Source organism: Lepidochelys kempii, chromosome 7 (assembly GCF_965140265.1).
Source record: "Lepidochelys kempii isolate rLepKem1 chromosome 7, rLepKem1.hap2, whole genome shotgun sequence".
Lineage (NCBI taxonomy): Eukaryota > Metazoa > Chordata > Testudines > Cheloniidae > Lepidochelys > Lepidochelys kempii.
This window is the reverse complement of record NC_133262.1, coordinates 31,269,672-31,277,466: the sequence shown is the minus strand read 5'-3', so window position 1 is coordinate 31,277,466 and position 7,795 is coordinate 31,269,672.

Sequence of the window (7,795 nt, the reverse complement as noted above, 5' to 3'; positions counted from 1 at the left end):
TCCAGCCCCCTCTGCTGTTTGCTGCCCTGCCCCAGAGGCAGAATTCTGAAGAAGTTCTCTGTGGGCTTCGACAGGGTGTCCTCCAGGGCAGGAAGCACCCTGTGTGGTGGTGGTGTGCCCATTGGAGAGGTGGGTCAGCACCTGCCTCGAAAAAGTCGGGTGGAGGCACCTTGCTCAGTATGGCAGAGCCTCATCTGACTGCGTGAGCCAGAGGAGATTCCTTTTGTGGAGAACCTGCTATGGAGGTGGTCCCATGTCAGTACACTGCCTCCATTTGAATTACCCCAGTGGAAGGCTGATTAGAATCAGTGTTTCAAGGTGGACTTCTTTATTAAAGAAGACAGCTTTAGCTTGGGTCAGTTTACAACTCAGCAGAGGTGGTAACAGTCAGGGGCTAGGCTATCCTGAGAGTTACTGCATGGCTTGCTATTTATTGTCTTAATTCAGTGGTATGTTAGAAAACTGCAAAGGCTCCTTTGCTCAGGGAAATGCACCAAGGCCTTAAGACAGGCCCAGCTAAGAAGTGAAGCTTGACCTCAAGATGTTGGGGTAAGGCTCCTACCAAGTTATTTCCATGTGTTGTCCTTTCAGTAAGGATTGCTTTGATTTGTCAGTCCCGGGGCTGAACACCTTGCTGCTGCCCCACTCGGTTCCAGCAAGACTTGCTTTCCCATGGAGGCATGAGTGCAGTTGAGCTCTGCCTCCTGCCAATAGTTAGAGGCTCTACCCCTTTTCCAATACTGCCCCCTGCTGAGGAAGCCCCTCTAACCAACAGTCACCCTTTTGTCAATCATGAAGAACCTTGTGGTTGTTAAGCTGAGGTGCCACTTTAGCAATCCATGATAGTTCATGCTGAACATACATAATATATCACACTACGCTTTAGATAGATCCTGCTCCCACTAGCCCTTGGCACCATGCAGGCAGTGGAACTGCTCCTGGCAGCTCAGGGATCCATCTGAGCAGCAGGGAAATGCTCTGGTACCTTCATGCTGACACCAAAGCTGGGCCTTTTGTCTTTGAGCTGCTCTGAAGCAAAGTTCATCTCACCTGGGGTGGGGAAGAGGAGGAGGAGAAAGACAGGTAAAAATGACTCCCAGCTGCATTCTTTGCATTGAGGCAGTCACCTCAGGGGTGGGAATTTCCAGTGCTCGGCCATATGGTCACCTCCATGCCCTCTCTGTCTGCTAATACCTTTAGGAGGCCCCATTCCAGCAGTTCTGTGGTTTTAGGGAATGAGATAGGCCTCGATGGTCAAAGCCAATTAATTGCAGGAGGGGGAGGAACACCCTGAAGGATGCATCTCCCAGACAAAGAAGCAATGGTAGGGAGAACGAGGGTACAGCTGCTAGGCTGAATAGGTGCTGCCCATGGGAGAGAAACTGAGGGGCCCCTGGTGTTTGGGGTGAGCTTGGCCAACACAAGCAATATGCCCTGTGCCCCATAGTTTAGTTGGCCACTGGAACTTAGGAGGCAGGCTCACAACTATTTTCAAGATCAGAACAACCTACCCTGTGATGCAGTGTGCTCCCTCCTCCCTCCCCCAGAGTCTTGCCCTAGGGAGGGGCTTGTCCAACAGAAATATCCCATCCTGGATGCAGGCAGGGCTGGGAGAGAGCTTCCCATCTGGGTTTGAGTGACTCATTGGAATGATCTTTCCCGCCTCTGAAGCAGCTGACCCTGAACTCCACTCTGCTGCTTCAGCCTTTTGCTCAGCCCCGGTGGCTTGGGCCTGATTTGCACACCGGACCTGGGGAGAGAATAAGAGCGGCTCAGCTGAAGCCCACAAGCTGTGAGGAGCATGCTTTATAAGCCCTTGCTTTTAGTACCTAGTGTGCCATGAGCCCTGCATGGGATGATTGTGTTGAATCCTGCTCCCACCTACAAAACCTGAGATTCCCCTGTACTATTAAAAAAAGTCTGTTAATACAGTGTGTACATAGAAATGGGTTTCAGACAATTATTTTGTTAGGTGTGGCCTAAAAGTTTGTATATTACTTTACTGTAACACCATGATAGGTCTTGGCTACGCTTGGTAAACTGACAAGAGTTTAGCATTTTCCTTCAAACTCCCACCATCTTTTTTTGACCACCCAAATCCCACCTGCAACAAAGTACATTGTACTTGCTCCTGCTGCAAGGCTCCATGGCACACCTTTGGGGGGAAGGGGGGGGGCAGGCTGCTGTCCTGGTCCATATGCAAGCAGGGCCAGGTGATAACATCCCGGTCCTGGAAGCAGACGTGGGCAGCTGCTCAGGTCCAGCTCGGGCCCGGTGGGATCTGGCTGTGAGCGGGACAAGCCCCTGTGACACGACAGTGCAATGCTGATCAAACAGCACCCCCGGCGCAAAGGAGAGGGGATTGGTCTGGCTTTCCAGCTGTGCTTCTCCTCCCTCTCACTGCTGCCACAGACATCCGTGCCTCCAACCTTGCAAAGCAAAGCTGGCTGCCTCCTGCGACCATCACTCCGCAGCCATCCCTGGCCGAACCTGGGCCAGCTGCATCTTGGCTGGTAAATCGCTATGGAGACAAAAAGAAGAGTGAGGTGGTAAACTTCAGCAAAGCAGCCTAGACAGGTCCCCCCACCCAGGGTGAGGGAAGGAGACAGAGCAGGCTTGTGGCAGGCTCTGTACAAAGGGGATGTAATCCCCCCTTTATTAGCTTTCTAAGGTTGAGCTTTTAGGGCATGGCCCACACAGCACCCAGCAAGAAAGGGACCCTGCTCCCAGCTGCAGGGGTGTGCAGCACTATCCTGAGACGCATGGAACAGGCTCCCGCTACAGTTCCCCAGCCAGGAACAGAGCCAATGGGCTGGGCTGAGCCAGGAGGAAGAGCAGTCCAGCTCCTGGAGCTGCAGCGCACAACCATGCCTCACGGGTTAGGGGGGTCCCTTGTGGAGCCAGGTGGGCCTTTCTCCAGCAGAAAACACCTCTTTATTTCAGCCATGGCTTCCTGGGGAGGAGGCGGGTTAGGTTAGGTTCGTGTCTCAACTTTGAGAGGTTTCCAAGAATGTTTCAGAGTTGTCGAACGCTCAGACAAATCTACTGGCTCTTACTGAAACCTACTGGGGTGAGTGTAAGTTTCCAGTTGTGCCATCAGTGGCTATAATTGATTTAGGGCAGAGAGCATGGGGGGCGGGGAATTGGGACTATGAGGATAATGGTCATACTTGTTTCCCAGTTGCTGATAACTCAGAAGAAAGTGAGCTCGACTGTTTATGGATCAACAGATAAAGTGCACAATGGTTATCGGTCAGCATCTGCTACAGCTCACCTAATCACACTGGGGCGGGGGGTTGCCGCCTCATAACACATCTGTCTACAGTGTGTAGGCAAAAGCCTGTGTGATCATGGGAGACTTCACTTTGAGTGACATGTGTAACACGTGCTGGAGTTCACACTGCCAGTACTAAAACATCCTTGGTACCTCTAAACAGAAGGGGACAATTTTCTAAAGCTTTAAAATTAAAAAAAGGGGGGGTGTTGCAGCCCCTATAAAGAATTCTGTCCTATTAGACCTTGTCCTAACAGAGAGTGGAAGTGCTCACCAAACTAAAAATTAATGGTAGCTTAGCTACCAGTGCTCATGACTTGATCACATGCCAGTTTCACAGAGCTGAGAACAATTTTAATCAAATCAGCTGGAAGGAAAAATTTAATCAGAAAAATATTAATTGGTAAAAGTCTCACAGGATACCCAGAAAGCCACAATACCACACTTGTGGAAGACAGCTGTGCTGGTTAAGAGCGTTTAGAGGGGAAATGAAGGCAGCAATAAATAGATTATAAACACATGGAAGAAGAGGCAAGTTGACAGTACTGAATGCAAGTCAGAAGTTAGGCATTGTAGGAAGTTGATCAGGGAAGCCAAGAGATAAGGAAAAGCTATGGCTGGCAGTATTAAGGAAGTTTTTTTAAGCTATATACACTTTCCATGCTACTGGGTTCTATGGAAGCTGTTAGAAGCTACTAAAGTCAGATATTTAAAAAAAAACAAACCCAGCAGATCTAGATAACTTGTACTCAAGAGTTTTAACAGAGCCAGGTGAGGAGCTCAGTGCAGAGTTACTGTAGCCTTGGAGCACAGGGAAAGTTCCAGAAAAAAGCTTATCTGTCAGTTTAAAAAAGGGGTAAATGGTATGATGGTGTTAATTATAGGCCTGCTATTGACTCTGGACAAGATAACGGAGCAGCTAACAGGGGACTTGATCACAAGAACAAAACAAGTCAATAGGGGTTCCTGGAAAGTAGCTCCTGCCACATTCCCTTTTCTGGAGGAGTTTGGTTGATCAAGGTAATAGCACTGAGGTAGCAGATGTCTGTAATGCATTTGACTGTCAAAAACCCAAACCCTCTAGAGTTATGGCACATGTGACACGAATTAAGAACTAGCTAAGGGATAGGTCTCACCATGTAATGGGAGTGGTTATTAAGGGGGTCTGTTTCCAGTGGGGTCCCACAGGAATTAGTTCTTGGCCTTATGCTCTTTAACATTTTTATCTGTGACCTGGAAGAAAACAAAATAGTCACTGATAAAGTCAGCTGATGACAAAGATTGGGGGAGTGGTAAATAATGAAAGGGACAGGTCACCCATTCAGAGCAATTTGGATAGTTTGATAAACTGCCTACAACCAAACTATTTACATTAAAATACACTCTACATCTAGGAGCAAAGAGTGCAGGCCATATACATACGCAATGGAGGTCTTGCTCCTGGGAAGTGGCTACTGACAGCGGTGTGGGTCATCGTGGATAATCAGCTGAACACAAGCTCGGTGCGATGCTGTGGCCAAGAAGAGCTAATGTGATCCTGGGATGCGCAAACTGGGGAATCTTGAGCAGGGAGATCATTTTCCTCTGCATTTGGCAATGATGCGACCTACAGCCTGTTCTGGGGCTTACAATTGAAGAAGGATGTTGAGAAATTGGAGGGATTCTGAGAAGAGCCAGGAGAAGGATTACAAAACATGCCTTATAGTGAGAGACTCAATCTCTATTTAGTTTGCCAAAGGGAAGATTAAGGGGTGACTTGAACACAGTCTGTAAGTAGCTACCTGGGGAACTGATAGTTAATAATGGGTGCTCCAGTCTAGCAAAGAAAGGTCTAACAATCCAATGGCTGGAGATTGAAGCTCGACACAGACTGGAAAGAGGACACGCTTTCTTAGCGTGCACCTTCGTAATTAACCCTTGGGAAGGCTTACCGGGGTCCAGGTGGATTCTCCCTCGTTGACAGTTTTGAAATCAGGATGGGATGTTTTTCTAAAGAGATCTGCTCTGGGAATTATTTTCGGGCAGTTCTCTGGCCTGTGTCGTACGGGAGGGCACAGACCATGATCCTAATGGTCCCTTTGTGCCTTAGAATCTATGACATCAAATAGTAGAGGTCTTAAAGGAGTTTTTAGAGTAAGGGCCGGGGGAGAGCCAACAGGTGCAGAGGAGTATGTGATTCAACCAGACACATTCCTTAGCGGAGGATTTATTAGAAGGGGAAATTATCACCTAGGAAAGAGGAGAGGATCGACATTGATAACATAGGTAGGACCTAAAGAGAAATGGTCAAATGAAAACAGTCCCAGTCAATCACATCACATGGAGGCAGATGAGTAAATATGGACCAATTTGATCAGTAGGCCATGTTGGTGGGGAAATGGCGCCATGCTAAAAAAGTCAGACTCCAATAAGATGATGATCTTGAATCAAACCGTACCGTGGAATCGCTATGGGCAGAATGTCTATGCTTGAATAATGAGAGTAGAAATATAATCCTGACCAGCAGAGTGATGGTGATTGCATAATCTCAGGGGAAATGAGAGGCTATACAAACAGAAAACCCAACAATGGAGGAATTCAGCTATCTTTTTATTGACAGGGGACATGTCCCCTCGGTATGGGATGCTGAGATAACATTTCTAGACACTGTTAATGACTACTTCTCGCAGCAGCTTGTCCTGGGACCCACAAGGGGAGAGGCAATTCTTGGTTCGATCCAAAGTGGTGCATGGGATCTGGTCCAAGAGGTCACTACAGCTGAACTGCTCAGTAACATTGACCATAAGGTGATTAAATTAACATCCTTTAGGGCAGATATAATCAAAGAAACCCACCATAGAAGCATTTAACGTCAAAAAGGTGAACTACTCAAAAATGAGGAAGCTAGTTAAATAGCAATTAAAAGGAACTGTCGAAAGAGCAAAGTGCCTGCAAACTGCATGGAAACGACTTAAAACACCATAACAAAGGCTCCAACAACGTGTTGCCACCTCCACCACCCTCGCCCTCAAAAACAGAAAATCAGTAAGAAGGTCAAAAAATGCCACCATGGCTAAACAGCCGAGTAAGTGGCAGATAGAGGCAAAGAAGCATCCTTTGAAAATTGGAAGTCAAATCCAAGTGAGGAGAATAGAAAGGAACAAACTCTGCCAGGTCAAGTGTAAAAGTACAGTTAAAAGAAAAGGAGGACTTGTGGCACCTTAGAGACTAACCAATTTATTTGAGCATAAGCTTTCGTGAGCTACAGCTCACTTCATCGGGTGCAGCAGCTCACGAAAGCTTACGCTCAAATAAATTGGTTAGTCTCTAAGATGCCACAAGTCCTCCTTTTCTTTTTGCGAATACAGACTAACACGGCTGTTACTCTGAAAAAAGTACAGTTAGACGCAAGATAACTCGAAGAGCAACTAGCAAAAGACAAAAATTAACAGCTAAAAAGTTTAAGTACATCAGAAGCAGGAAGCCTGCCAAATCGCTGGAGGATTAAGGTGCTAAAGGAGCACTCAAGGAAGACAAGGCTATTGCGGAGAAGCTTAATGACTTCTGTGCATCAGTCTTCGCTGCAGAGGTTCTGAGGGACGTCCCCACACCCGAGCCATTCTTTTTCAGTGACAAATCTGAGGAACTGTCCCAGATTGAGGTGTTGATAGGAAGTGGGTTTGGAACAAGTTGCTAAATTATACAGTTATAAGTCACCAGGACCAGATGGTACTCCCAGATCAGTAACTGGTTACAAGACAGGAAACAAAGGATAGGACTCAATTATCAGGTTTCTCAACGGAGAGCAGGAAGTGGCAGGGTCTCCCGAAGATCTGTACTGAGACCAGTGTGGTTCAACATATTCATAAGTGATTTGGAAAAGGGGGTGAACAGTGAGGTGGCAAAATCTGCAGATGATACTAGACGCCTCAAGATTGCAGTCAGCTTTAGACTGAACTAAGAGTTACAAAGGGATCTCACAAAACTGGGTGACAGGGCAACAAAATGGCACATGAAATTCAATGTTGCAAAGATCGAGGGCTATAAAAGCATGAATAGTGTGGAGAAAGTGAAGTGTTATTTACCCCTTCTTACAACCCAATGAAATTAATAGGCAGCAGGTTTAAGAACCATAAGGCAGGACCCTTCTTCACACAACATAGTCAGGTTGTGAAGGCCAAAATTATAACTGGGTTCAAAAAAGCGATAGGTAAGTTCCTGGAGTTTAGGTCCATCAGTGGCTGTTAGCCAAGCTGGTCAGAGATGCAGTCCCATGGTCTGCGTGTCCCTCAGCCTCTGACTGCCAGAAACTGGACGATGGGGGCTGGATAACTTGATCAATTACTCTTTTGCGTTCATTCTCAGAAGCATCCGGCCCTGGCCACTGTCAGAAAACAGGCTACTGGGCCAGACAGACCATGGGTCTGACCCAGCACGGCCGTTCTTATGACATTTTCATAATGAAACTCTCTGGTTAGCAACAGTTGTGATTGGCACTTTAAGCTAGTTGGACAAAAAATTTTAAAGAGGTCAAAATTGACC